The sequence below is a fragment of the Dermacentor variabilis genome, unplaced genomic scaffold (assembly GCF_050947875.1).
Source record: "Dermacentor variabilis isolate Ectoservices unplaced genomic scaffold, ASM5094787v1 scaffold_13, whole genome shotgun sequence".
Taxonomy (NCBI): domain Eukaryota; kingdom Metazoa; phylum Arthropoda; class Arachnida; order Ixodida; family Ixodidae; genus Dermacentor; species Dermacentor variabilis.
Genome location: NW_027460291.1, coordinates 38,164,908 through 38,188,570, shown reverse-complemented (window position 1 = coordinate 38,188,570; position 23,663 = coordinate 38,164,908). Strand labels below are relative to the sequence as shown.

General features: G+C 45.6%; 23 non-coding genes across 23 annotated transcripts; all 23 read left to right on the top strand.

Annotated features, from left to right (window-relative positions):
• Window positions 1–43: 43 nt before the first annotated feature.
• TRNAF-GAA (transfer RNA phenylalanine (anticodon GAA)) lies at window positions 44–116 on the top strand. Its single transcript has one exon. It is a non-coding gene; the product is annotated as a tRNA-Phe (tRNA).
• A 561-nt stretch (window positions 117–677) lies between these two features.
• TRNAF-GAA (transfer RNA phenylalanine (anticodon GAA)) lies at window positions 678–750 on the top strand. Its single transcript has one exon. It is a non-coding gene; the product is annotated as a tRNA-Phe (tRNA).
• A 244-nt stretch (window positions 751–994) lies between these two features.
• On the top strand, window positions 995–1,067 carry TRNAF-GAA (transfer RNA phenylalanine (anticodon GAA)). Its single transcript has one exon. It is a non-coding gene; the product is annotated as a tRNA-Phe (tRNA).
• Window positions 1,068–3,213: 2,146 nt separating this feature from the next.
• TRNAF-GAA (transfer RNA phenylalanine (anticodon GAA)) lies at window positions 3,214–3,286 on the top strand. The gene has a single exon. It is a non-coding gene; the product is annotated as a tRNA-Phe (tRNA).
• A 245-nt stretch (window positions 3,287–3,531) lies between these two features.
• On the top strand, window positions 3,532–3,604 carry TRNAF-GAA (transfer RNA phenylalanine (anticodon GAA)). Its single transcript has one exon. It is a non-coding gene; the product is annotated as a tRNA-Phe (tRNA).
• A 244-nt stretch (window positions 3,605–3,848) lies between these two features.
• On the top strand, window positions 3,849–3,921 carry TRNAF-GAA (transfer RNA phenylalanine (anticodon GAA)). Its single transcript has one exon. It is a non-coding gene; the product is annotated as a tRNA-Phe (tRNA).
• A 245-nt stretch (window positions 3,922–4,166) lies between these two features.
• TRNAF-GAA (transfer RNA phenylalanine (anticodon GAA)) lies at window positions 4,167–4,239 on the top strand. Its single transcript has one exon. It is a non-coding gene; the product is annotated as a tRNA-Phe (tRNA).
• Window positions 4,240–7,336: 3,097 nt separating this feature from the next.
• TRNAF-GAA (transfer RNA phenylalanine (anticodon GAA)) lies at window positions 7,337–7,409 on the top strand. The gene has a single exon. It is a non-coding gene; the product is annotated as a tRNA-Phe (tRNA).
• A 245-nt stretch (window positions 7,410–7,654) lies between these two features.
• Window positions 7,655–7,727, top strand: TRNAF-GAA (transfer RNA phenylalanine (anticodon GAA)). The gene has a single exon. It is a non-coding gene; the product is annotated as a tRNA-Phe (tRNA).
• Window positions 7,728–7,971: 244 nt separating this feature from the next.
• TRNAF-GAA (transfer RNA phenylalanine (anticodon GAA)) lies at window positions 7,972–8,044 on the top strand. The gene has a single exon. It is a non-coding gene; the product is annotated as a tRNA-Phe (tRNA).
• Window positions 8,045–12,409: 4,365 nt separating this feature from the next.
• TRNAF-GAA (transfer RNA phenylalanine (anticodon GAA)) lies at window positions 12,410–12,482 on the top strand. The gene has a single exon. It is a non-coding gene; the product is annotated as a tRNA-Phe (tRNA).
• A 245-nt stretch (window positions 12,483–12,727) lies between these two features.
• On the top strand, window positions 12,728–12,800 carry TRNAF-GAA (transfer RNA phenylalanine (anticodon GAA)). Its single transcript has one exon. It is a non-coding gene; the product is annotated as a tRNA-Phe (tRNA).
• Window positions 12,801–13,044: 244 nt separating this feature from the next.
• On the top strand, window positions 13,045–13,117 carry TRNAF-GAA (transfer RNA phenylalanine (anticodon GAA)). The gene has a single exon. It is a non-coding gene; the product is annotated as a tRNA-Phe (tRNA).
• A 245-nt stretch (window positions 13,118–13,362) lies between these two features.
• Window positions 13,363–13,435, top strand: TRNAF-GAA (transfer RNA phenylalanine (anticodon GAA)). The gene has a single exon. It is a non-coding gene; the product is annotated as a tRNA-Phe (tRNA).
• A 1,828-nt stretch (window positions 13,436–15,263) lies between these two features.
• TRNAF-GAA (transfer RNA phenylalanine (anticodon GAA)) lies at window positions 15,264–15,336 on the top strand. Its single transcript has one exon. It is a non-coding gene; the product is annotated as a tRNA-Phe (tRNA).
• Window positions 15,337–15,581: 245 nt separating this feature from the next.
• TRNAF-GAA (transfer RNA phenylalanine (anticodon GAA)) lies at window positions 15,582–15,654 on the top strand. The gene has a single exon. It is a non-coding gene; the product is annotated as a tRNA-Phe (tRNA).
• Window positions 15,655–15,898: 244 nt separating this feature from the next.
• On the top strand, window positions 15,899–15,971 carry TRNAF-GAA (transfer RNA phenylalanine (anticodon GAA)). The gene has a single exon. It is a non-coding gene; the product is annotated as a tRNA-Phe (tRNA).
• A 1,512-nt stretch (window positions 15,972–17,483) lies between these two features.
• On the top strand, window positions 17,484–17,556 carry TRNAF-GAA (transfer RNA phenylalanine (anticodon GAA)). Its single transcript has one exon. It is a non-coding gene; the product is annotated as a tRNA-Phe (tRNA).
• A 1,828-nt stretch (window positions 17,557–19,384) lies between these two features.
• On the top strand, window positions 19,385–19,456 carry TRNAF-GAA (transfer RNA phenylalanine (anticodon GAA)). Its single transcript has one exon. It is a non-coding gene; the product is annotated as a tRNA-Phe (tRNA).
• A 1,196-nt stretch (window positions 19,457–20,652) lies between these two features.
• Window positions 20,653–20,725, top strand: TRNAF-GAA (transfer RNA phenylalanine (anticodon GAA)). The gene has a single exon. It is a non-coding gene; the product is annotated as a tRNA-Phe (tRNA).
• A 244-nt stretch (window positions 20,726–20,969) lies between these two features.
• TRNAF-GAA (transfer RNA phenylalanine (anticodon GAA)) lies at window positions 20,970–21,042 on the top strand. The gene has a single exon. It is a non-coding gene; the product is annotated as a tRNA-Phe (tRNA).
• Window positions 21,043–22,554: 1,512 nt separating this feature from the next.
• TRNAF-GAA (transfer RNA phenylalanine (anticodon GAA)) lies at window positions 22,555–22,627 on the top strand. The gene has a single exon. It is a non-coding gene; the product is annotated as a tRNA-Phe (tRNA).
• Window positions 22,628–22,871: 244 nt separating this feature from the next.
• On the top strand, window positions 22,872–22,944 carry TRNAF-GAA (transfer RNA phenylalanine (anticodon GAA)). Its single transcript has one exon. It is a non-coding gene; the product is annotated as a tRNA-Phe (tRNA).
• Window positions 22,945–23,663: the final 719 nt, after the last annotated feature.

The window sequence follows — 23,663 nt, the reverse complement described above, 5'->3', positions numbered from 1 at the left end:
ACCCAGCCATCGCTTAGCGCCTCGTGATTTTGTAGCTCGTTCCGCCGAAATAGCTCAGTTGGGAGAGCGTTAGACTGAAGATCTAAAGGTCCCTGGTTCGATCACGGGTTTCGGCATATTCATATAGCGAATTTTTTAGCCCTTGTGCATAACAATGAAATAGCAATTCAGACACCGTTGTCAGCTTTTCTGTTACTTCCGCGATACGCCACTGTTTAACATTTATAGAAGCGTTCGTAGCCTACAGCAAATGGTGAAGCGAATATTTTTAAAAGAAGTTTCCTTACGTCGGATACCTTTGATGGCGGTTCGTGGGAACCCAGCTATCGCTTATCGCCTCATGATGTTGTTACTCGTTCCATCGAAATAGCTCAGTTGGGAGAGCGTTAGACTGAAGATCTAAAGGTCCCGGGTTGGATCCTGGGTTTCGGCATACTCATAGTGCGTTTCTTTAGGCGTTGTGCATAACAATACAGATAGCAATTCACACAGCATTTTGAGCTTTTCTGTTACTTCCGCGATACGCCACTGTTTAACATTAATTGAAGCGTGCGTAGCCTACAGTATATGGTGGAGCGAATATTTGTAAAAGAAGTTTCCTTACGTCGGATACCTTAGACGGCGGTTCGTGGGAACCCAGCCATCGCTTGGCGCCTCATGATTTTGTTACTCGTTCCGCCGAAATAGCTCAGTTGCGAGAGCGTTAGACCGAAGATCTAGAGGTCCCTGGTTCGATCCCGGGTTTCGGCATATTCATATAGCGAATTTTTTAGCCCTTGTGCATAACAATAAAATAGCAGTTCAGACACCATTGTCAGCTTTTCTGTTACTTCCGCGATACGCCACTGTTTAACATTAATAGAAGCCTGCGCAGCCTACAGTATATGGTGGAGCGAATATTTGTAAAAGAAGTTTCCTTACGTCGGATACCTTAGACGGCGGTTCGTGGGAACCCAGCCATCGCTTGGCGCCTCATGATTTTGTTACTCGTTCCGCCGAAATAGCTCAGTTGCGAGAGCGTTAGACCGAAGATCTAGAGGTCCCTGGTTCGATCCCGGGTTTCGGCATATTCATATAGCGAATTTTTTAGCCCTTGTGCATAACAATAAAATAGCAGTTCAGACACCATTGTCAGCTTTTCTGTTACTTCCGCGATACGCCACTGTTTAACATTAATAGAAGCGTTCGTAGCCTACAGCAAATGGTGAAGCGAATATTTTTAAAAGAAGTTTCCTTACGTCGGATACCTTTGATGGCGGTTCGTGGGAACCCAGCTATCGCTTATCGCCTCATGATGTTGTTACTCGTTCCATCGAAATAGCTCAGTTGGGAGAACGTTAGACTGAAGATCTAAAGGTCCCGGGTTGGATCCTGGGTTTCGGCATACTCATAGTGCGTTTCTTTAGGCGTTGTGCATAACAATACAGATAGCAATTCACACAGCATTTTGAGCTTTTCTGTTACTTCCGCGATACGCCACTGTTTAACATTAATTGAAGCGTGCGTAGCCTACAGTATATGGTGGAGCGAATATTTGTAAAAGAAGTTTCCTTACGTCGGATACCTTAGACGGCGGTTCGTGGGAACCCAGCCATCGCTTAGCGCCTCATGATTTTGTTACTCGTTCCGCCGAAATAGCTCAGTTGGGAGAGCGTTAGACTGAAGTTCGAAAGGTCCCGGGTTTGATGCTGGGTTTCGGTCTATTCATAGTGCGTTTCTTTAGGCGTTGTGCATAACAATACAGATAGCAATTCAGACAGCATTGTGAGCTTTTCTGATACTTCCGCGATACGCCACAGTTTAACATTAATAGAAGCGTGCGTAGCCTACAGCGAATGCTGGAGCAAATATTTTTAAAAGAAGTTTCCTTACGTCGGATACCTTAGACGGCGGTTCGTGGGAACCCAGCCATCGCTTAGCGCCTCATGATTTTGTTACTCGTTCCGCCGAAATAGCTCAGTTGGGAGAGCGTTACACTGAAGATCGAAAGGTCCCGGGTTGGATGCTGGGTTTCGGCATATTCATAGTGCGTTTCTTTAGGCGTTGTGCATAACAATACAGATAGCAATTCAGACAGCATTGTGAGCTTTTCTGATACTTCCGCGATACGCCACTGTTTAACATTAATAGAAGCGTGCGTAGCCTACAGCAAATGGTGGAGCGAATATTTTTAAAAGAAGTTTCCTTACGTCGGATACCTTAGACGGCGGTTCGTGGGAACCCAGCCATCGCTTAGCGCCTCGTGATTTTGTTACTCGTTCCATCGAAATAGCTCAGTTGGGAGAGCGTTAGACTGAAGATCGAAAGGTCCCGGGTTGGATGCTGGGTTTCGGCATATTCATAGTGCGTTTCTTTAGGCGTTGTGCATAACAATAGTGATAGCAATTCAGACACCATTGTCAGCTTTTCTGTTACTTCCGCGATAAGCCACAGTTTAACATTAATAGAAGCGTGCGTAGCCTACAGCAAATGGTGGAGCGAATATTTTTAAAAGAAGTTTCCTTACGTCGGATACCTTAGACGGCGGTTCGTGGGAACCCAGCCATCGCTTAGCGCCTCGTGATTTCGTAGCTCGTTCCGACGAAATAGCTCAGTTGGGAGAGCGTTAGACTGAAGATCTAAAGGTCCTGGGTTGGATGCTGGGTTTCGGCATATTCATAGTGCGTTTCTTTAGGCGTTGTGCATAACAATACAGATAGCAATTCAGACAGCATTGTGAGCTTTTCTGATACTTCCACGATACGCCACTGTTTAACATTAATAGAAGCGTGCGTAGCCTACAGCAAATGGTGGAGCGAATATTTTTAAAAGAAGTTTCCTTACGTCGGATACCTTAGACGGCGGTTCGTGGGAACCCAGCCATCGCTTAGCGCCTCGTGATTTTGTAGCTCGTTCCGACGAAATAGCTCAGTTGGGAGAGCGTTAGACTGAAGATCTAAAGGTCCTGGGTTGGATGCTGGGTTTCGGCATATTCATAGTGCGTTTCTTTAGGCGTTGTGCATAACAATACAGATAGCAATTCAGACAGCATTGTGAGCTTTTCTGATACTTCCGCGATACGCCACTGTTTAACAATAATAGAAGCGTGCGTAGCCTACAGCAAATGGTGGAGCGAATATTTTTAAAAGAAGTTTCCTTACGTCGGATACCTTAGACGGCGGTTCGTGGAAACCCAGCCATCGCTTAGCGCCTCGTGATTTTGTAGCTCGTTCCGACGAAATAGCTCAGTTGGGAGAGCGTTCGACTGAAGATCTAAAGGTCCCTGGTTCGATCCCGGGTTTCGGCATATTCATATAGCGAAATTTTTAGCTCTTGTGCATAACAATACAAATAGCAATTCAGACAGCATTGTCAGCTTTTCTGTTACTTCCCCGATACGCCACTGTTTAACATTAATAGAAGCGTGCGTAGCCTACAGCAAATTGTGGAGCGAATATTTTTAAAAGAAGTTTCCTTACGTCGGATACCCTAGACGGCGGTTCGTGGGAACCCACCCATCGCTTAGCGCCTCATGAATTTGTTACTCGTTCCGCCGAAACAGCTCAGTTGGGAGAGCGTTAGACTGAAGATCTAAAGGTCCCTGGTTCGATCCCGGGTTTCGGCATATTCATATAGCGAATTTTTTAGCCCTTGTGCATAACAATAAAATAGCAATTCAGACACCATTGTCAGCTTTTCTGTTAGTTCCGCGATACGCCACTGTTTAACATTTATGGAAGCGTTCGTAGCCTACAGCAAATGGTGGTGCGAATATTTTTAAAAGAAGTTTCCTTACGTCGGATACCTTAGACGGCGGTTCGTGGAAACCCAGCCATCGCTTAGCGCCTCGTGATTTTGTAGCTCGTTCCGACGAAATAGCTCAGTTGGGAGAGCGTTCGACTGAAGATCTAAAGGTCCCTGGTTCGATCCCGGGTTTCGGCATATTCATATAGCGAATTTTTTAGCTCTTGTGCATAACAATACAAATAGCAATTCACACAGCATTTTGAGCTTTTCTGTTACTTCCGCGATACGCCACTGTTTAACATTAATTGAAGCGTGCGTAGCCTACAGTATATGGTGGAGCGAATATTTGTAAAAGAAGTTTCCTTACGTCGGATACATTAGACGGCGGTTCGTGGGAACCCAGCCATCGCTTGGCGCCTCATGATTTTGTTACTCGTTCCGCCGAAATAGCTCAGTTGCGAGAGCGTTAGACCGAAGATCTAGAGGTCCCTGGTTCGATCCCGGGTTTCGGCATATTCATATAGCGAATTTTTTAGCCCTTGTGCATAACAATGAAATAGCAATTCAGACACCGTTGTCAGCTTTTCTGTTACTTCCGCGATACGCCACTGTTTAACATTTATAGAAGCGTTCGTAGCCTACAGCAAATGGTGAAGCGAATATTTTTAAAAGAAGTTTCCTTACGTCGGATACCTTTGATGGCGGTTCGTGGGAACCCAGCTATCGCTTATCGCCTCATGATGTTGTTACTCGTTCCATCGAAATAGCTCAGTTGGGAGAGCGTTAGACTGAAGATCTAAAGGTCCCGGGTTGGATCCTGGGTTTCGGCATACTCATAGTGCGTTTCTTTAGGCGTTGTGCATAACAATACAGATAGCAATTCACACAGCATTTTGAGCTTTTCTGTTACTTCCGCGATACGCCACTGTTTAACATTAATTGAAGCGTGCGTAGCCTACAGTATATGGTGGAGCGAATATTTGTAAAAGAAGTTTCCTTACGTCGGATACCTTAGACGGCGGTTCGTGGGAACCCAGCCATCGCTTAGCGCCTCATGATTTTGTTACTCGTTCCGCCGAAATAGCTCAGTTGGGAGAGCGTTAGACTGAAGTTCGAAAGGTCCCGGGTTTGATGCTGGGTTTCGGTCTATTCATAGTGCGTTTGTTTAGGCGTTGTGCATAACAATACAGATAGCAATTCAGACAGCATTGTGAGCTTTTCTGATACTTCCGCGATACGCCACAGTTTAACATTAATAGAAGCGTGCGTAGCCTACAGCGAATGCTGGAGCAAATATTTTTAAAAGAAGTTTCCTTACGTCGGATACCTTAGACGGCGGTTCGTGGGAACCCAGCCATCGCTTAGCGCCTCGTGATTTTGTTACTCGTTCCGCCGAAATAGCTCAGTTGGGAGAGCGTTAGACTGAAGATCGAAAGGTCCCGGGTTGGATGCTGGGTTTCGGCATACTCATAGTGCGTTTCTTTAGGCGTTGTGCATAACAATACAGATAGCAATTCAGACAGCATTGTGAGCTTTTCTGATACTTCCGCGATACGCCACTGTTTAACATTAATAGAAGCGTGCGTAGCCTACAGCAAATGGTGGAGCGAATATTTTTAAAAGAAGTTTCCTTACGTCGGATACCTTAGACGGCGGTTCGTGGGAACCCAGCCATCGCTTAGCGCCTCATGATTTTGTTACTCGTTCCGCCGAAATAGCTCAGTTGGGAGAGCGTTACACTGAAGATCGAAAGGTCCCGGGTTGGATGCTGGGTTTCGGCATATTCATAGTGCGTTTCTTTAGGCGTTGTGCATAACAATACAGATAGCAATTCAGACAGCATTGTGAGCTTTTCTGATACTTCCGCGATACGCCACTGTTTAACATTAATAGAAGCGTGCGTAGCCTACAGCAAATGGTGGAGCGAATATTTTTAAAAGAAGTTTCCTTACGTCGGATACCTTAGACGGCGGTTCGTGGGAACCCAGCCATCGCTTAGCGCCTCGTGATTTTGTTACTCGTTCCATCGAAATAGCTCAGTTGGGAGAGCGTTAGACTGAAGATCGAAAGGTCCCGGGTTGGATGCTGGGTTTCGGCATACTCATAGTGCGTTTCTTTAGGCGTTGTGCATAACAATAGTGATAGCAATTCAGACACCATTGTCAGCTTTTCTGTTACTTCCGCGATAAGCCACAGTTTAACATTAATAGAAGCGTGCGTAGCCTACAGCAAATGGTGGAGCGAATATTTTTAAAAGAAGTTTCCTTACGTCGGATACCTTAGACGGCGGTTCGTGGGAACCCAGCCATCGCTTAGCGCCTCGTGATTTTGTAGCTCGTTCCGACGAAATAGCTCAGTTGGGAGAGCATTAGACTGAAGATCTAAAGGTCCTGGGTTGGATGCTGGGTTTCGGCATATTCATAGTGCGTTTCTTTAGGCGTTGTGCATAACAATACAGATAGCAATTCACACAGCATTTTGAGCTTTTCTGTTACTTCCGCGATACGCCACTGTTTAACATTAATTGAAGCGTGCGTAGCCTACAGTATATGGTGGAGCGAATATTTGTAAAAGAAGTTTCCTTACGTCGGATACCTTAGACGGCGGTTCGTGGGAACCCAGCCATCGCTTAGCGCCTCATGATTTTGTTACTCGTTCCGCCGAAATAGCTCAGTTGGGAGAGCGTTACACTGAAGATCGAAAGGTCCCGGGTTGGATGCTGGGTTTCGGCATATTCATAGTGCGTTTCTTTAGGCGTTGTGCATAACAATACAGATAGCAATTCAGACAGCATTGTGAGCTTTTCTGATACTTCCGCGATACGCCACTGTTTAACATTAATAGAAGCGTGCGTAGCCTACAGCAAATGGTGGAGCGAATATTTTTAAAAGAAGTTTCCTTACGTCGGATACCTTAGACGGCGGTTCGTGGGAACCCAGCCATCGCTTAGCGCCTCGTGATTTTGTTACTCGTTCCATCGAAATAGCTCAGTTGGGAGAGCGTTAGACTGAAGATCGAAAGGTCCCGGGTTGGATGCTGGGTTTCGGCATACTCATAGTGCGTTTCTTTAGGCGTTGTGCATAACAATAGTGATAGCAATTCAGACACCATTGTCAGCTTTTCTGTTACTTCCGCGATAAGCCACAGTTTAACATTAATAGAAGCGTGCGTAGCCTACAGCAAATGGTGGAGCGAATATTTTTAAAAGAAGTTTCCTTACGTCGGATACCTTAGACGGCGGTTCGTGGGAACCCAGCCATCGCTTAGCGCCTCGTGATTTTGTAGCTCGTTCCGACGAAATAGCTCAGTTGGGAGAGCATTAGACTGAAGATCTAAAGGTCCTGGGTTGGATGCTGGGTTTCGGCATATTCATAGTGCGTTTCTTTAGGCGTTGTGCATAACAATACAGATAGCAATTCAGACAGCATTGTGAGCTTTTCTGATACTTCCGCGATACGCCACTGTTTAACAATAATAGAAGCGTGCGTAGCCTACAGCAAATGGTGGAGCGAATATTTTTAAAAGAAGTTTCCTTACGTCGGATACCTTAGACGGCGGTTCGTGGAAACCCAGCCATCGCTTAGCGCCTCGTAATTTTGTAGCTCGTTCCGACGAAATAGCTCAGTTGGGAGAGCGTTCGACTGAAGATCTAAAGGTCCCTGGTTCGATCCCGGGTTTCGGCATATTCATATAGCGAATTTTTTAGCTCTTGTGCATAACAATACAAATAGCAATTCAGACAGCATTGTCAGCTTTTCTGTTACTTCCGCGATACGCCACTGTTTAACATTAATAGAAGCGTGCGTAGCCTACAGCAAATTGTGGAGCGAATATTTTTAAAAGAAGTTTCCTTACGTCGGATACCCTAGACGGCGGTTCGTGGGAACCCACCCATCGCTTAGCGCCTCATGAATTTGTTACTCGTTCCGCCGAAATAGCTCAGTTGGGAGAGCGTTAGACTGAAGATCTAAAGGTCCCTGGTTCGATCCCGGGTTTCGGCATATTCATATAGCGAATTTTTTAGCCCTTGTGCATAACAATAAAATAGCAATTCAGACACCATTGTCAGCTTTTCTGTTAGTTCCGCGATACGCCACTGTTTAACATTTATAGAAGCGTTCGTAGCCTACAGCAAATGGTGGTGCGAATATTTTTAAAAGAAGTTTCCTTACGTCGGATACCTTAGATGGCGGTTCGTGGGAACCCAGCCATCGCTTAGCGCCTCATGATTTTGTTACTCGTTCCGCCGAAATAGCTCAGTTGGGAGAGCGTTAGACTGAAGATCTAAAGGTCCCTGGTTCGATCCCGGGTTTCGGCATATTCATATAGCGAATTTTTTAGCCCTTGTGCATAACAATGAAATAGCAATTCAGACACCATTGTCAGCTTTTCTGTTACTTCCGCGATAAGCCACAGTTTAACATTAATAGAAGCGTGCGTAGCCTACAGCAAATGGTGGAGCGAATATTTTTAAAAGAAGTTTCCTTACGTCGGATACCTTAGACGGCGGTTCGTGGGAACCCAGCCATCGCTTAGCGCCTCGTGATTTCGTAGCTCGTTCCGACGAAATAGCTCAGTTGGGAGAGCGTTAGACTGAAGATCTAAAGGTCCTGGGTTGGATGCTGGGTTTCGGCATATTCATAGTGCGTTTCTTTAGGCGTTGTGCATAACAATACAGATAGCAATTCAGACAGCATTGTGAGCTTTTCTGATACTTCCGCGATACGCCACTGTTTAACATTAATAGAAGCGTGCGTAGCCTACAGCAAATGGTGGAGCGAATATTTTTAAAAGAAGTTTCCTTACGTCGGATACCTTAGACGGCGGTTCGTGGGAACCCAGCCATCGCTTAGCGCCTCGTGATTTTGTTACTCGTTCCATCGAAATAGCTCAGTTGGGAGAGCGTTAGACTGAAGATCTAAAGGTCCCGGGTTGGATCCTGGGTTTCGGCATACTCATAGTGCGTTTCTTTAGGCGTTGTGCGTAACAATACAGATAGCAATTCACACAGCATTTTGAGCTTTTCTGTTACTTCCGCGATACGCCACTGTTTAACATTAATTGAAGCGTGCGTAGCCTACAGTATATGGTGGAGCGAATATTTGTAAAAGAAGTTTCCTTACGTCGGATACCTTAGACGGCGGTTCGTGGGAACCCAGCCATCGCTTAGCGCCTCATGATTTTGTTACTCGTTCCGCCGAAATAGCTCAGTTGGGAGAGCGTTAGACTGAAGTTCGAAAGGTCCCGGGTTTGATGCTGGGTTTCGGTCTATTCATAGTGCGTTTCTTTAGGCGTTGTGCATAACAATACAGATAGCAATTCAGACAGCATTGTGAGCTTTTCTGATACTTCCGCGATACGCCACAGTTTAACATTAATAGAAGCGTGCGTAGCCTACAGCGAATGCTGGAGCAAATATTTTTAAAAGAAGTTTCCTTACGTCGGATACCTTAGACGGCGGTTCGTGGGAACCCAGCCATCGCTTAGCGCCTCATGATTTTGTTACTCGTTCCGCCGAAATAGCTCAGTTGGGAGAGCGTTACACTGAAGATCGAAAGGTCCCGGGTTGGATGCTGGGTTTCGGCATATTCATAGTGCGTTTCTTTAGGCGTTGTGCATAACAATACAGATAGCAATTCAGACAGCATTGTGAGCTTTTCTGATACTTCCGCGATACGCCACTGTTTAACATTAATAGAAGCGTGCGTAGCCTACAGCAAATGGTGGAGCGAATATTTTTAAAAGAAGTTTCCTTACGTCGGATACCTTAGACGGCGGTTCGTGGGAACCCAGCCATCGCTTAGCGCCTCGTGATTTTGTTACTCGTTCCATCGAAATAGCTCAGTTGGGAGAGCGTTAGACTGAAGATCGAAAGGTCCCGGGTTGGATGCTGGGTTTCGGCATATTCATAGTGCGTTTCTTTAGGCGTTGTGCATAACAATAGTGATAGCAATTCAGACACCATTGTCAGCTTTTCTGTTACTTCCGCGATAAGCCACAGTTTAACATTAATAGAAGCGTGCGTAGCCTACAGCAAATGGTGGAGCGAATATTTTTAAAAGAAGTTTCCTTACGTCGGATACCTTAGACGGCGGTTCGTGGGAACCCAGCCATCGCTTAGCGCCTCGTGATTTCGTAGCTCGTTCCGACGAAATAGCTCAGTTGGGAGAGCGTTAGACTGAAGATCTAAAGGTCCTGGGTTGGATGCTGGGTTTCGGCATATTCATAGTGCGTTTCTTTAGGCGTTGTGCATAACAATACAGATAGCAATTCAGACAGCATTGTGAGCTTTTCTGATACTTCCGCGATACGCCACTGTTTAACATTAATAGAAGCGTGCGTAGCCTACAGCAAATGGTGGAGCGAATATTTTTAAAAGAAGTTTCCTTACGTCGGATACCTTAGACGGCGGTTCGTGGGAACCCAGCCATCGCTTAGCGCCTCGTGATTTTGTAGCTCGTTCCGACGAAATAGCTCAGTTGGGAGAGCGTTAGACTGAAGATCTAAAGGTCCTGGGTTGGATGCTGGGTTTCGGCATATTCATAGTGCGTTTCTTTAGGCGTTGTGCATAACAATACAGATAGCAATTCAGACAGCATTGTGAGCTTTTCTGATACTTCCGCGATACGCCACTGTTTAACAATAATAGAAGCGTGCGTAGCCTACAGCAAATGGTGGAGCGAATATTTTTAAAAGAAGTTTCCTTACGTCGGATACCTTAGACGGCGGTTCGTGGGAACCCAGCCATCGCTTAGCGCCTCGTGATTTCGTAGCTCGTTCCGACGAAATAGCTCAGTTGGGAGAGCGTTAGACTGAAGATCTAAAGGTCCTGGGTTGGATGCTGGGTTTCGGCATATTCATAGTGCGTTTCTTTAGGCGTTGTGCATAACAATACAGATAGCAATTCAGACAGCATTGTGAGCTTTTCTGATACTTCCGCGATACGCCACTGTTTAACATTAATAGAAGCGTGCGTAGCCTACAGCAAATGGTGGAGCGAATATTTTTAAAAGAAGTTTTCTTACGTCGGATACCTTAGACGGCGGTTCGTGGGAACCCAGCCATCGCTTAGCGCCTCGTGATTTTGTTACTCGTTCCATCGAAATAGCTCAGTTGGGAGAGCGTTAGACTGAAGATCTAAAGGTCCCGGGTTGGATCCTGGGTTTCGGCATACTCATAGTGCGTTTCTTTAGGCGTTGTGCGTAACAATACAGATAGCAATTCACACAGCATTTTGAGCTTTTCTGTTACTTCCGCGATACGCCACTGTTTAACATTAATTGAAGCGTGCGTAGCCTACAGTATATGGTGGAGCGAATATTTGTAAAAGAAGTTTCCTTACGTCGGATACCTTAGACGGCGGTTCGTGGGAACCCAGCCATCGCTTAGCGCCTCATGATTTTGTTACTCGTTCCGCCGAAATAGCTCAGTTGGGAGAGCGTTAGACTGAAGTTCGAAAGGTCCCGGGTTTGATGCTGGGTTTCGGTCTATTCATAGTGCGTTTCTTTAGGCGTTGTGCATAACAATACAGATAGCAATTCAGACAGCATTGTGAGCTTTTCTGATACTTCCGCGATACGCCACAGTTTAACATTAATAGAAGCGTGCGTAGCCTACAGCGAATGCTGGAGCAAATATTTTTAAAAGAAGTTTCCTTACGTCGGATACCTTAGACGGCGGTTCGTGGGAACCCAGCCATCGCTTAGCGCCTCATGATTTTGTTACTCGTTCCGCCGAAATAGCTCAGTTGGGAGAGCGTTACACTGAAGATCGAAAGGTCCCGGGTTGGATGCTGGGTTTCGGCATATTCATAGTGCGTTTCTTTAGGCGTTGTGCATAACAATACAGATAGCAATTCAGACAGCATTGTGAGCTTTTCTGATACTTCCGCGATACGCCACTGTTTAACATTAATAGAAGCGTGCGTAGCCTACAGCAAATGGTGGAGCGAATATTTTTAAAAGAAGTTTCCTTACGTCGGATACCTTAGACGGCGGTTCGTGGGAACCCAGCCATCGCTTAGCGCCTCGTGATTTTGTTACTCGTTCCGACGAAATAGCTCAGTTGGGAGAGCGTTAGACTGAAGATCTAAAGGTCCTGGGTTGGATGCTGGGTTTCGGCATATTCATAGTGCGTTTCTTTAGGCGTTGTGCATAACAATACAGATAGCAATTCAGACAGCATTGTGAGCTTTTCTGATACTTCCGCGATACGCCACTGTTTAACATTAATAGAAGCGTGCGTAGCCTACAGCAAATGGTGGAGCGAATATTTTTAAAAGAAGTTTCCTTACGTCGGATACCTTAGACGGCGGTTCGTGGGAACCCAGCCATCGCTTAGCGCCTCGTGATTTTGTAGCTCGTTCCGACGAAATAGCTCAGTTGGGAGAGCGTTAGACTGAAGATCTAAAGGTCCTGGGTTGGATGCTGGGTTTCGGCATATTCATAGTGCGTTTCTTTAGGCGTTGTGCATAACAATACAGATAGCAATTCAGACAGCATTGTGAGCTTTTCTGATACTTCCGCGATACGCCACTGTTTAACAATAATAGAAGCGTGCGTAGCCTACAGCAAATGGTGGAGCGAATATTTTTAAAAGAAGTTTCCTTACGTCGGATACCTTAGACGGCGGTTCGTGGAAACCCAGCCATCGCTTAGCGCCTCGTGATTTTGTAGCTCGTTCCGACGAAATAGCTCAGTTGGGAGAGCGTTGGACTGAAGATCTAAAGGTCCCTGGTTCGATCCCGGGTTTCGGCATATTCATATAGCGAATTTTTTAGCTCTTGTGCATAACAATACAAATAGCAATTCAGACAGCATTGTCAGCTTTTCTGTTACTTCCCCGATACGCCACTGTTTAACATTAATAGAAGCGTGCGTAGCCTACAGCAAATTGTGGAGCGAATATTTTTAAAAGAAGTTTCCTTACGTCGGATACCCTAGACGGCGGTTCGTGGGAACCCACCCATCGCTTAGCGCCTCATGAATTTGTTACTCGTTCCGCCGAAACAGCTCAGTTGGGAGAGCGTTAGACTGAAGATCTAAAGGTCCCTGGTTCGATCCCGGGTTTCGGCATATTCATATAGCGAATTTTTTAGCCCTTGTGCATAACAATAAAATAGCAATTCAGACACCATTGTCAGCTTTTCTGTTAGTTCCGCGATACGCCACTGTTTAACATTTATAGAAGCGTTCGTAGCCTACAGCAAATGGTGGAGCGAATATTTTTAAAAGAAGTTTCCTTACGTCGGATACCTTAGACGGCGGTTCGTGGAAACCCAGCCATCGCTTAGCGCCTCGTGATTTTGTAGCTCGTTCCGACGAAATAGCTCAGTTGGGAGAGCGTTCGACTGAAGATCTAAAGGTCCCTGGTTCGATCCCGGGTTTCGGCATATTCATATAGCGAATTTTTTAGCTCTTGTGCATAACAATACAAATAGCAATTCACACAGCATTTTGAGCTTTTCTGTTACTTCCGCGATACGCCACTGTTTAACATTAATTGAAGCGTGCGTAGCCTACAGTATATGGTGGAGCGAATATTTGTAAAAGAAGTTTCCTTACGTCGGATACATTAGACGGCGGTTCGTGGGAACCCAGCCATCGCTTGGCGCCTCATGATTTTGTTACTCGTTCCGCCGAAATAGCTCAGTTGCGAGAGCGTTAGACCGAAGATCTAGAGGTCCCTGGTTCGATCCCGGGTTTCGGCATATTCATATAGCGAATTTTTTAGCCCTTGTGCATAACAATGAAATAGCAATTCAGACACCGTTGTCAGCTTTTCTGTTACTTCCGCGATACGCCACTGTTTAACATTTATAGAAGCGTTCGTAGCCTACAGCAAATGGTGAAGCGAATATTTTTAAAAGAAGTTTCCTTACGTCGGATACCTTTGATGGCGGTTCGTGGGAACCCAGCTATCGCTTATCGCCTCATGATGTTGTTACTCGTTCCATCGAAATAGCTCAGTTGGGAGAGCGTTAGACTGAAGATCTAAAGGTCCCGGGTTGGATCCTGGGTTTCGGCATACTCATAGTGCGTTTCTTTAGGCGTTGTGCATAACAATACAGATAGCAATTCACACAGCATTTTGAGCTTTTCTGTTACTTCCGCGATGCGCCACTGTTTAACATTAATTGAAGCGTGCGTAGCCTACAGTATATGGTGGAGCGAATATTTGTAAAAGAAGTTTCCTTACGTCGGATACCTTAGACGGCGGTTCGTGGGAACCCAGCCATCGCTTAGCGCCTCATGATTTTGTTACTCGTTCCGCCGAAATAGCTCAGTTGGGAGAGCGTTAGACTGAAGTTCGAAAGGTCCCGGGTTTGATGCTGGGTTTCGGTCTATTCATAGTGCGTTTCTTTAGGCGTTGTGCATAACAATACAGATAGCAATTCAGACAGCATTGTGAGCTTTTCTGATACTTCCGCGATACGCCACAGTTTAACATTAATAGAAGCGTGCGTAGCCTACAGCGAATGCTGGAGCAAATATTTTAAAAGAAGTTTCCTTACGTCGGATACCTTAGACGGCGGTTCGTGGGAACCCAGCCATCGATAAGCGCCTCGTGATTTTGTTACTCGTTCCGCCGAAATAGCTCAGTTGGGAGAGCGTTAGACTGAAGATCGAAAGGTCCCGGGTTGGATGCTGGGTTTCGGCATACTCATAGTGCGTTTCTTTAGGCGTTGTGCATAACAATAGTGATAGCAATTCAGACACCATTGTCAGCTTTTCTGTTACTTCCGCGATAAGCCACAGTTTAACATTATTAGAAGCGTGCGTAGCCTACAGCAAATGGTGGAGCGAATATTTTTAAAAGAAGTTTCCTTACGTCGGATACCTTAGACGGCGGTTCGTGGGAACCCAGCCATCGCTTAGCGCCTCGTGATTTTGTTACTCGTTCCATCGAAATAGCTCAGTTGGGAGAGCGTTAGACTGAAGATCGAAAGGTCCCGGGTTGGATGCTGGGTTTCGGCATACTCATAGTGCGTTTCTTTAGGCGTTGTGCATAACAATAGTGATAGCAATTCAGACACCATTGTCAGCTTTTCTGTTACTTCCGCGATAAGCCACAGTTTAACATTATTAGAAGCGTGCGTAGCCTACAGCAAATGGTGGAGCGAATATTTTTAAAAGAAGTTTCCTTACGTCGGATACCTTAGACGGCGGTTCGTGGGAACCCAGCCATCGCTTAGCGCCTCGTGATTTTGTAGCTCGTTCCGACGAAATAGCTCAGTTGGGAGAGCATTAGACTGAAGATCTAAAGGTCCTGGGTTGGATGCTGGGTTTCGGCATATTCATAGTGCGTTTCTTTAGGCGTTGTGCATAACAATACAGATAGCAATTCAGACAGCATTGTGAGCTTTTCTGATACTTCCGCGATACGCCACTGTTTAACAATAATAGAAGCGTGCGTAGCCTACAGCAAATGGTGGAGCGAATATTTTTAAAAGAAGTTTCCTTACGTCGGATACCTTAGACGGCGGTTCGTGGAAACCCAGCCATCGCTTAGCGCCTCGTAATTTTGTAGCTCGTTCCGACGAAATAGCTCAGTTGGGAGAGCGTTCGACTGAAGATCTAAAGGTCCCTGGTTCGATCCCGGGTTTCGGCATATTCATATAGCGAATTGTTTAGCTCTTGTGCATAACAATACAAATAGCAATTCAGACAGCATTGTCAGCTTTTCTGTTACTTCCGCGATACGCCACTGTTTAACATTAATAGAAGCGTGCGTAGCCTACAGCAAATTGTGGAGCGAATATTTTTAAAAGAAGTTTCCTTACGTCGGATACCCTAGACGGCGGTTCGTGGGAACCCACCCATCGCTTAGCGCCTCATGAATTTGTTACTCGTTCCGCCGAAATAGCTCAGTTGGGAGAGCGTTAGACTGAAGATCTAAAGGTCCCTGGTTCGATCCCGGGTTTCGGCATATTCATATAGCGAATTTTTTAGCCCTTGTGCATAACAATAAAATAGCAATTCAGACACCATTGTCAGCTTTTCTGTTAGTTCCGCGATACGCCACTGTTTAACATTTATAGAAGCGTTCGTAGCCTACAGCAAATGGTGGTGCGAATATTTTTAAAAGAAGTTTCCTTACGTCGGATACCTTAGATGGCGGTTCGTGGGAACCCAGCCATCGCTTAGCGCCTCATGATTTTGTTACTCGTTCCGCCGAAATAGCTCAGTTGGGAGAGCGTTAGACTGAAGATCTAAAGGTCCCTGGTTCGATCCCGGGTTTCGGCATATTCATATAGCGAATTTTTTAGCCCTTGTGCATAACAATGAAATAGCAATTCAGACACCATTGTCAGCTTTTCTGTTAGTTCCGCGATACGCCACTGTTTAACATTTATAGAAGCGTTCGTAGCCTACAGCAAATGGTGGTGCGAATATTTTTAAAAGAAGTTTCCTTACGTCGGATACCTTAGATGGCGGTTCGTGGGAACCCAGCCATCGCTTAGCGCCTCGTGATTTTGTTACTCGTTCCGCCGAAATAGCTCAGTTGGGAGAGCGTTAGACTGAAGATCGAAAGGTCCCGGGTTGGATGCTGGGTTTCGGCATATTCATAGTGCGTTTCTTTAGGCGTTGTGCATAACAATAGTGATAGCAATTCAGACACCATTGTCAGCTTTTCTGTTACTTCCGCGATAAGCCACAGTTTAACATTAATAGAAGCGTGCGTAGCCTACAGCAAATGGTGGAGCGAATATTTTTAAAAGAAGTTTCCTTACGTCGGATACCTTAGACGGCGGTTCGTGGGAACCCAGCCATCGCTTAGCGCCTCGTGATTTCGTAGCTCGTTCCGACGAAATAGCTCAGTTGGGAGAGCGTTAGACTGAAGATCTAAAGGTCCTGGGTTGGATGCTGGGTTTCGGCATATTCATAGTGCGTTTCTTTAGGCGTTGTGCATAACAATACAGATAGCAATTCAGACAGCATTGTGAGCTTTTCTGATACTTCCGCGATACGCCACTGTTTAACATTAATAGAAGCGTGCGTAGCCTACAGCAAATGGTGGAGCGAATATTTTTAAAAGAAGTTTCCTTACGTCGGATACCTTAGACGGCGGTTCGTGGGAACCCAGCCATCGCTTAGCGCCTCGTGATTTTGTTACTCGTTCCATCGAAATAGCTCAGTTGGGAGAGCGTTAGACTGAAGATCTAAAGGTCCCGGGTTGGATCCTGGGTTTCGGCATACTTATAGTGCGTTTCTTTAGGCGTTGTGCATAACAATACAGATAGCGATTCAGACAGCATTGTGAGCTTTTCTGTTACTTCCGCGATACGCCACTGTTTAACATTAATAGAAGCGTGCGTAGCCTACAGCAAATGGTTGAGCGAATATTAAAAAATAAAGTTTCCTTACGTCGGATACCTTAGACGGCGGTTCGTGGGAACCCAGCCATCGCTTAGCGCCTCGTGATTTTGTAGCTCTTTCCGACGAAATAGCTCAGTTGGGAGAGCGTTAGACTGAAGATCTAAAGGTCCCGGGTTGGATGCTGGGTTTCGGCATATTCATAGTGCGTTTCTTTAAGCGTTGTGCATAACAATACAGATAGCAATTCAGACAGCATTGTGAGCTTTTCTGATACTTCCGCGATACGGCACAGTTTAACATTAATAGAAGCCTGCGCAGCCTACAGCAAATGGTGGAGCGAATATTTTTATAAGAAGTTTCCTTACGTCGGATACCTTAGACGGCGGTTCGTGGGAACCCAGCCATCGCTTAGCGCCTCATGAATTTGTTACTCGTTCCGCCGAAATAGCTCAGTTGGGAGAGCGTTAGACTGAAGATGTAAAGGTCCCTGGTTCGATCCCGGGTTTCGGCATATTCATATAGCGAATTTTTTAGCCCTTGTGCATAACAATTAAATAGCAATTCAGACACCATTGTCAGCTTTTCTGTTAGTTCCGCGATACGCCACTGTTTAACATTTATAGAAGCGTTCGTAGCCTACAGCAAATGGTGGTGCGAATATTTTTAAAAGAAGTTTCCTTACGTCGGATACCTTTGATAGCGGTTCGTGGGAACCCAGCCATCGCTTAGCGCCTCATGATTTTGTTACTCGTTCCGCAGAAATAGCTCAGTTGGGAGAGCGTTAGACTGAAGATCTAAAGGTCCCGGGTTGGATGCTGGGTTTCGGCATATTCATAGTGCGTTTCTTTAGGCGTTGTGCGTAACAATACAGATAGCAATGCAGACACCATTGTCAGCTTTTCTGTTACTTCCGCGATACGCCACTGTTTAACAGTAATAGAAGCGTGCGGAGCCTACAGCAAATGGTGGAGCGAATATTTTTAAAAGAAGTTTCCTTACGTCGGATGCCTTAGACGGCGGTTCGTGGGAACCCAGCTATCGCTTATCGCCTCATGATGTTGTTACTCGTTCCATCGAAATAGCTCAGTTGGGAGAGCGTTAGACTGAAGATCTAAAGGTCCCGGGTTGGATCCTGGGTTTCGGCATACTCATAGTGCGTTTCTTTAGGCGTTGTGCATAACAATACAGATAGCAATTCACACAGCATTTTGAGCTTTTCTGTTACTTCCGCGATACGCCACTGTTTAACATTAATTGAAGCGTGCGTAGCCTACAGTATATGGTGGAGCGAATATTTGTAAAAGAAGTTTCCTTACGTCGGATACCTTAGACGGCGGTTCGCGGGAACCCAGCTATCGCTTAGCGCCTCATGATTTTGTTACTCGTTCCTCGAAATAGCTCAGTTGGGACAGCGTTAGACTGAAGATCTAAAGGTCCCGGGTTGGATCCTGGGTTTCGGCATACTTATAGTGCGTTTCTTTAGGCGTTGTGCATAACAATACAGATAGCAATTCAGACACCATTGTCAGCTTTTCTGTTACTTCCGCGATACGCCACTGTTTAACATTAATAGAAGCGTGCGGAGCCTACAGCAAATGGTGGAGCGAATATTTTTATAAGAAGTTTCCTTACATCGGATGCCTTAGACGGCGGTTCGTGGGAACCCAGCTATCGCTTATCGCCTCATGATGTTGTTACTCGTTCCATCGAAATAGCTCAGTTGGGAGAGCGTTAGACTGAAGATCTAAAGGTCCCGGGTTGGATCCTGGGTTTCGGCATACTCATAGTGCGTTTCTTTAGGCGTTGTGCATAACAATACAGATAGCAATTCAGACAGCATTGTGAGCTTTTCTGATACTTCCGCGATACGCCACTGTTTAACATTAATAGAAGCGTGCGTAGCCTACAGCAAATTGTGGAGCGAATATTTTTAAAAGACGTTTCCTTACGTCGGATACCTTAGGCGGCGGTTCGTGGGAACCCAGCCATCGCTTAGCGCCTCGTGATTTTGTAGCTCGTTCCGACGAAATAGCTCAGTTGGGAGAGCGTTAGACTGAAGATCTAAAGGTCCCGGGTTGGATCCTGGGTTTCGGCATACTTATAGTGCGTTTCTTTAGGCGTTGTGCATAACAATACAGATAGCAATTCAGACAGCATTGTGACCTTTTCTGTTACTTCCGCGATACGCCACTGCTTAACATTAATAGAAGCGTGCGTAGCCTACAGCAAATGGTTGAGCGAATATTTAAAAATAAAGTTTCCTTACGTCGGATACCTTAGACGGCCGTTCGTGGGAACCCAGCCATCGCTTAGCGCCTCATGATTTTGTTTCTCGCTCCGCCGAAACAGCTCAGTTGGGAGAGCGTTATACTGAAGATCTAAAGGTCCCGGTTCGATCCCGGGTTTCGGCATATTCATAATGCGAATTTTTGAGCCGTTGTGCATAACAATACAAATAGCAATTCAGACAGCATTGTCAGCTTTTCTCTTACTTCAGCGATACGCCACTGTTTAACATTAATAGAAGCGTGCGTAGCGTACAACATATGGTGGAGCGAATATTATTATCAGAAGTTTCCTTACGTCGTATACTTTAGGCGGCGGTTCGTGGGAAACCAGCCATCGCTAAGCGCCTCATAATTTTGTTACTCGTTCCGCCGAAATAGCTCAGTTGGGAGAGCGTTAGACTGAAGATCTAAAGGTCCCGGGTTGGATGCTGGGTTTCGGCATATTCATAGTGCGTTTCTTTAGGCGTTGTGCATAACAATACAGATAGCAATTCAGACAGCATTGTGAGCTTTTCTGTTACTTCCGCGATACGCCACTGTTTAACATTAATCGAAGCGTGCGTAGCCTACAGCAAATGGTGGAGCGAATATTTTTAAAAGAAGTTTCCTTACGTCGGATACCTTAGACGGTGGTTCGTGGGAACCCAGCCATCGCTTAGCGCCTCATGATTTTGTTACTCGTTCCGCCGAAATAGCTCAGTTGGGAGAGCGTTGGACTGAAGATCTAAAGGTCCCGGGTTGGATGCTAGGTTTCGGCATATTCATAGTGCGTTTCTTTAGGTGTTGTGCATAACAATACAGATAGCAATTCAGACAGCATTGTGAGCTTTTCTGTTACTTCCGCGATACGCCACTGTTTAACATTAATAGAAGCGTGCGTAGCCTACAGCAAATGGTTGAGCGAATATTAAAAAATAAAGTTTCCTTACGTCGGATACCTTAGACGGCGGTTCGTGGGAACCCAGCCATCGCTTAGCGCCTCGTGATTTTGTAGCTCGTTCCGACGAAATAGCTCAGTTGGGAGAGCGTTAGACTGAAGATCTAAAGGTCCCGGGTTGGATGCTGGGTTTCGGCATATTCATAGTGCGTTTCTTTAAGCGTTGTGCATAACAATACAGATAGCAATTCAGACAGCATTGTGAGCTTTTCTGATACTTCCGCGATACGCCACAGTTTAACATTAATAGAAGCCTGCGCAGCCTACAGCAAATGGTGGAGCGAATATTTTTATAAGAAGTTTCCTTACGTCGGATACCTTAGACGGCGGTTCGTGGGAACCCAGCCATCGCTTAGCGCCTCATGAATTTGTTACTCGTTCCGCCGAAATAGCTCAGTTGGGAGAGCGTTAGACTGAAGATGTAAAGGTCCCTGGTTCGATCCCGGGTTTCGGCATATTCATATAGCGAATTTTTTAGCCCTTGTGCATAACAATAAAATAGCAATTCAGACACCATTGTCAGCTTTTCTGTTAGTTCCGCGATACGCCACTGTTTAACATTTATAGAAGCGTTCGTAGCCTACAGCAAATGGTGGTGCGAATATTTTTAAAAGAAGTTTCCTTACGTCGGATACCTTAGATGGCGGTTCGTGGGAACCCAGCCATCGCTTAGCGCCTCATGATTTTGTTACTCGTTCCGCCGAAATAGCTCAGTTGGGAGAGCGTTAGACTGAAGATCTAAAGGTCCCTGGTTCGATCCCGGGTTTCGGCATATTCATATAGCGAATTTTTTAGCCCTTGTGCATAACAATGAAATAGCAATTCAGACACCATTGTCAGCTTTTCTGTTACTTCCGCGATACGCCACTGTTTAACATTTATAGAAGCGTTCGTAGCCTACAGCAAATGGTGAAGCGAATATTTTTAAAAGAAGTTTCCTTACGTCGGATACCTTTGATGGCGGTTCGTGGGAACCCAGCCATCGCTTAGCGCCTCGTGATTTTGTTACTCGTTCCGCCGAAATAGCTCAGTTGGGAGAGCGTTAGACTGAAGATCGAAAGGTCCCGGGTTGGATGCTGGGTTTCGGCATATTCATAGTGCGTTTCTTTAGGCGTTGTGCATAACAATAGTGATAGCAATTCAGACACCATTGTCAGCTTTTCTGTTACTTCCGCGATAAGCCACAGTTTAACATTAATAGAAGCGTGCGTAGCCTACAGCAAATGGTGGAGCGAATATTTTTAAAAGAAGTTTCCTTACGTCGGATACCTTAGACGGCGGTTTGTGGGAACCCAGCCATCGCTTAGCGCCTCGTGATTTCGTAGCTCGTTCCGACGAAATAGCTCAGTTGGGAGAGCGTTAGACTGAAGATCTAAAGGTCCTGGGTTGGATGCTGGGTTTCGGCATATTCATAGTGCGTTTCTTTAGGCGTTGTGCATAACAATACAGATAGCAATTCAGACAGCATTGTGAGCTTTTCTGATACTTCCGCGATACGCCACTGTTTAACATTAATAGAAGCGTGCGTAGCCTACAGCAAATGGTGGAGCGAATATTTTTAAAAGAAGTTTCCTTACGTCGGATACCTTAGACGGCGGTTTGTGGGAACCCAGCCATCGCTTAGCGCCTCGTGATTTTGTTACTCGTTCCATCGAAATAGCTCAGTTGGGAGAGCGTTAGACTGAAGATCTAAAGGTCCCGGGTTGGATCCTGGGTTTCGGCATACTTATAGTGCGTTTCTTTAGGCGTTGTGCATAACAATACAGATAGCGATTCAGACAGCATTGTGAGCTTTTCTGTTACTTCCGCGATACGCCACTGTTTAACATTAATAGAAGCGTGCGTAGCCTACAGCAAATGGTTGAGCGAATATTAAAAAATAAAGTTTCCTTACGTCGGATACCTTAGACGGCGGTTCGTGGGAACCCAGCCATCGCTTAGCGCCTCGTGATTTTGTAGCTCTTTCCGACGAAATAGCTCAGTTGGGAGAGCGTTAGACTGAAGATCTAAAGGTCCCGGGTTGGATGCTGGGTTTCGGCATATTCATAGTGCGTTTCTTTAAGCGTTGTGCATAACAATACAGATAGCAATTCAGACAGCATTGTGAGCTTTTCTGATACTTCCGCGATACGGCACAGTTTAACATTAATAGAAGCCTGCGCAGCCTACAGCAAATGGTGGAGCGAATATTTTTATAAGAAGTTTCCTTACGTCGGATACCTTAGACGGCGGTTCGTGGGAACCCAGCCATCGCTTAGCGCCTCATGAATTTGTTACTCATTCCGCCGAAATAGCTCAGTTGGGAGAGCGTTAGACTGAAGATGTAAAGGTCCCTGGTTCGATCCCGGGTTTCGGCATATTCATATAGCGAATTTTTTAGCCCTTGTGCATAACAATTAAATAGCAATTCAGACACCATTGTCAGCTTTTCTGTTAGTTCCGCGATACGCCACTGTTTAACATTTATAGAAGCGTTCGTAGCCTACAGCAAATGGTGGTGCGAATATTTTTAAAAGAAGTTTCCTTACGTCGGATACCTTAGATGGCGGTTCGTGGGAACCCAGCCATCGCTTAGCGCCTCATGATTTTGTTACTCGTTCCGCCGAAATAGCTCAGTTGGGAGAGCGTTAGACTGAAGATCTAAAGGTCCCTGGTTCGATCCCGGGTTTCGGCATATTCATATAGCGAATTTTTTAGCCCTTGTGCATAACAATGAAATAGCAATTCAGACACCATTGTCAGCTTTTCTGTTACTTCCGCGATACGCCACTGTTTAACATTTATAGAAGCGTTCGTAGCCTACAGCATATGGTGAAGCGAATATTTTTAAAAGAAGTTTCCTTACGTCGGATACCTTTGATGGCGGTTCGTGGGAACCCAGCCATCGCTTAGCGCCTCATGATTTTGTTACTCGTTCCGCAGAAATAGCTCAGTTGGGAGAGCGTTAGACTGAAGATCTAAAGGTCCCGGGTTGGATGCTGGGTTTCGGCATATTCATAGTGCGTTTCTTTAGGCGTTGTGCGTAACAATACAGATAGCAATGCAGACACCATTGTCAGCTTTTCTGTTACTTCCGCGATACGCCACTGTTTAACAGTAATAGAAGCGTGCGGAGCCTACAGCAAATGGTGGAGCGAATATTTTTAAAAGAAGTTTCCTTACGTCGGATGCCTTAGACGGCGGTTCGTGGGAACCCAGCTATCGCTTATCGCCTCATGATGTTGTTACTCGTTCCATCGAAATAGCTCAGTTGGGAGAGCGTTAGACTGAAGATCTAAAGGTCCCGGGTTGGATCCTGGGTTTCGGCATACTCATAGTGCGTTTCTTTAGGCGTTGTGCATAACAATACAGATAGCAATTCACACAGCATTTTGAGCTTTTCTGTTACTTCCG